Genomic DNA, 4,422 nt, shown 5'->3' with positions numbered 1-4,422 from the left:
ACAATAATGTGTGTGTGTGTACAGTTGTTTTTTTTTAAAAATAACATTATTTTTGCTGCATCCATCTTTTACCCGCCGTCATGTGGACAATCCGCTCCTCCGCGGTGCAACTTGTGAGGTCTGAGTCCATGTTTGTGGGCGGGGCCAAAGGAGACAATGGTCTTTGTGTTGCTGTGCAGGAGGCCCCTCCCCCTCCCCTCTAATATATTCATTACTGTCATTAACCTTCCTTGGACCGTCGCCGTTATCTAATTATTCCCTCATCCCACCCCCCCCCCCCACCTGTTGTCTGACAAATGAACGGTCTCGCCTCATCGGCTACAGGCGGAGTATGGGGGGACATGGACCCGTGCCAAGAACACACACACACACACACACACACACACACACACACACACACACACACACACACACACACACACACACACACACACACACACACACACACACACACACACACACACACACACACACACAGAACATAATGAAGACGGTGCACGGTGGCAAACATATGTTGTCGTTATTGAAAGAGTGATGCTAATATGAGAGCAGCCGAGGAGAAACAAACAAAGGGAAGAAGACAAATAAAGACAACTCAAGAGCATAGTCTAAATCTGAGGACTCCATCTAGTGGTAATTAAATATTCAAAACACAGTGTTACTGTTCAAACCGTGGCTAAAAAATATTAAATATACTATTATTGGGTCATTGTGGTGGTACTTGGAGACAAGTGTCAGGCTTGGTCAAAAGATAGGACTCAGATGCAGAGTAGGGATTAATTCGGCAGGCTTTTATTTTGAAACTTCCTTTCACCCTCAGAGTCAGGGCAATTTAATATAGGCTATAACTAAACTAGTCGGCGAAAAAGGTTCCAAAAAAAAAGGAACAACCGAAAATCACTCTGAAAGGAGGGAAACACAAAAACTAGACATGTCCGATAATGGCTTTTTTGCTGATATCCGATATTCCGATATGGTCCAACTCTTAATTACCGATTCCGATATCAACCGATACCGATATATACAGTTGTGGAATTAACACGTTATTATGCCTAATTTTGTTGTGATGCCCCCACTGGATGCATTAAACAATGTAACAAGGTTTTCCAAAATAAATCAACTCAAGTTATGTAAAAAAAAAATGCCAACATGGCACTGCCATATTTATTATTGAAGTCACAAAGTGCATTATTTTTTTTAACATGCCTCAAAACAGCAGCTTGGAATTTGGGACATGAGGAGGTTAAGTTGGGGAGAGTATTGGGAAGGGACTAGGGGGTAGTGGGGGGTGTATATTGTAGCGTCCAGAAAGAGTTAGTGCTGCAAGGGGTTCTGGGTATTTGTTCTGTTGTGTTTATGTTGTGTTACGGTGCGGACGTTCTCCCGAAATGTGTTTGCCATTCTTGTTTGGTGTGGGTTCACAGTGTGGCGCATATTTGTAACAGTGTTAAAGTTCTTTATACGGCCACCCTCAGTGTGACCTGTATGGCTGTTGATCAAGTATGCCTTGCATTCACTTGTGCGTGTGAAAACCCGTAGATATTATGTGACTGGGCGCATAATATCTAATAATATAGGTTTATTGGCGCTCTGTACGTCTCCCTACGTCCGTGTACACAGCGGCGTTTTAAAAAGTCATACATTTTGCTTTTTGAAACCGATACCGATAATTTTAAAACAGATACCGATAATTTCCGATATTACATTTCAAAGCATTTATCGGCCGATAATATCGGACATCCCTAACAAAAACAATAACGAACTATACTTGGCGCCGTATATTCTATGAAATGTATTATAAACAAAAAAAGGCTCCAAAAGGAGGAAGAAACAATGGCTATGAAACTTCTACACTGTCTCTAATCTAATAAAGATTTAGGAAAAGGAAGAACTGTAAGAAAAACTGAAAACTCACCACTTCGACTGCAAAACTAAATAAGACAAAATCACTCTGCTGAGGAGGAGAGAAAGACAACTCAAAATATCAACGAAGGAATTCAGGATCAAGGTATTCAAACACGAGACGAGGCAAGGCATGGACAGGAGGCTAGAGAGGCACGAATAAACGAGACAATCTGGCACAGAACAAAGAGAGGCGTGGGCTTATAAGACACATGAGGCTAATGGGGAACAGGTGGAAACAATCAGGGGTCTTGTATAATAGTCGAGGAACTCAAATAAAGAAAAACTCAAGTCATTTTTTTTTGGGTGGTTTACTTGACACATTTCAACACAATAAAACGGATAAGAAGCTGAGGACAAAGCGCTTTCATGAAATAACCCCAGCAGGCACGAGACATTGATACAACGTCGATTATACGCACATGTCCTTTAAAACTGACCTTGAAATAACGTCGCAAAATAGTCGTACTTGTAAATTGAGACAACATTGATGTCTAACGTTGGATTGATTGAGACTTTTATTAGTAGATTGCACAGTACAGTACATAGTCCGTACAATTGACCCGAATAAGTTTTTCAACTTGTTTACGTAAATCAATTCATGGTAAAAAAAAAAAATTGTTGGCAGCGGTGGGATTCGAACCCACGCCTCCGAAGAGACTGGAGCCTTAATCCAGCGCCTTAGACCGCTCGGCCACGCTACCACATCCATGTTGTTTGCTGGGAAATAACCACATTTCGTTGAATAAACGTCGCCAAAACGCACTTTGTTTCAACGTTGTATTTGTGTCATACTTGCCAACCCTCCCGTTTTTAGCGGGAGACTCCCGGTATTCAGCGCCTCTCCCGATAACCTCCCGGCAGAAATTTTCTCCCGACAAACTCCCGGTATTCAGCCGGAGCTGGAGGCCACGCCCCCTCCATCTCAATGCGGACCTGAGTGGGGACAGCCTGTTCTCACGTCCGCTTTCCCACAATATAAACAGCTTGCCTGCCCAATGACGTCATAACATCTACGGCTTTCAGAGAGTAGAGTGCACAACTGCGCACACAACAAAGAGACGAAGCAGAAGAACGAGGAAGTTACAGACATGGCGACGCCGTCGACGAGCAAGATGAAGAAATACGCTTGCAAGTTCCAAAACGAATGGAAACAAGAATTTCAGTTCATCCAGGACAGTTCGAAGGGGAAGGGGTATGTAATTATGTTGCCTGTACATTTAGTAGAACAGACTTTTCCATTGAACACGGTGGCCGAGTCATGAACGGAGGAGAAGTTAAACAGGACAATACTGCCATCTACTGGATAGCCCCCGGAACACTGAAATTCAAGTATTTATTTTATTTATATGTATAATAAAATAAATATATATGCATATATATATATATAACTAGAATTCACTGAAAGTCAAGTATTTCATACATACATATATATATATATATATATATATATATATATATATATATATATATATATATATATATATATATATATATATATATATATATATATATATATGTATATATATATATATATATATATATATATATATGTATATATATATATATATATATATATATATATATATATATATATATATATATATATATATATATATATATATATATATATATATATATATATATATATGTATATATATATATATATATATATATATATATATATATGTATATATATATATATATATATATATATATATATATATATATATATATATATATATATATATATATATATATATATATATATATATATATATATATATATATAGTTTGGGGTCACATTGAAATGTCCTTATTTTTGAAAGAAAAGCACTGTACTTTTCAATGACTTTAAAGAAATACACTCTATACATTGCTAATGTGGTAAATGACTATTCTAGCTGCAAATGTCTGGTTTTTGGTGCAATATCTACATAGGTGTGTAGAGGCCCATTTCCAGCAACTATCACTCCAGTGTTCTAATGGTACAATGTGTTTGCTCATTGGCTCAGAAGGCTAATTGATGATTAGAAAACCCTTGTGCAATCATGTTCACACATCTGAAAACACTTTGGCTCGTTACAGAAGCTACAAAACTGACCTTCCTTTGAGCAGATTGAGTTTCTGGAGCATCACATTTGTGGGGTCAATTAAACGCTCAAAATGGCCAGAAAAAGAGAACTTTCATCTGAAACTCGACAGTCTATTCTTGTTCTTAGAAATGAAGGCTATTCCACAAAATTGTTTGGGTGACCCCAAACTTTTGAACGGTAGTGTATATATATATATATATATATATATATATATATATATATATATATATATATATATATATATATATATATATATATATATATATATATATATATATATATATATGAAATACTTGAGTTGGTGAATTCTAGCTGTAAATATACTCTCCTCTTAACCACGCCCCCCGCCCCAACCACGCCCCCCCCCACCCCCCCCCCCCCCCACCCCACCCCGACCAGGCCCCCCGACACCCCCCACCTCCCG

At 38.1% G+C, this 4,422-nt stretch overlaps 1 non-coding gene across 1 annotated transcript; it reads right to left on the bottom strand.

The window, feature by feature from the left end:
* Positions 1-2,524: 2,524 nt before the first annotated feature.
* Positions 2,525-2,606, bottom strand: trnal-aag (transfer RNA leucine (anticodon AAG)). The gene has a single exon. It is a non-coding gene; the product is annotated as a tRNA-Leu (tRNA).
* Positions 2,607-4,422: the final 1,816 nt, after the last annotated feature.

Source organism: Entelurus aequoreus, linkage group LG17 (genome assembly GCF_033978785.1).
Source record: "Entelurus aequoreus isolate RoL-2023_Sb linkage group LG17, RoL_Eaeq_v1.1, whole genome shotgun sequence".
Taxonomy (NCBI): Eukaryota; Metazoa; Chordata; class Actinopteri; order Syngnathiformes; family Syngnathidae; genus Entelurus; species Entelurus aequoreus.
This window is presented reverse-complemented; position numbering and strand designations above follow the sequence as displayed.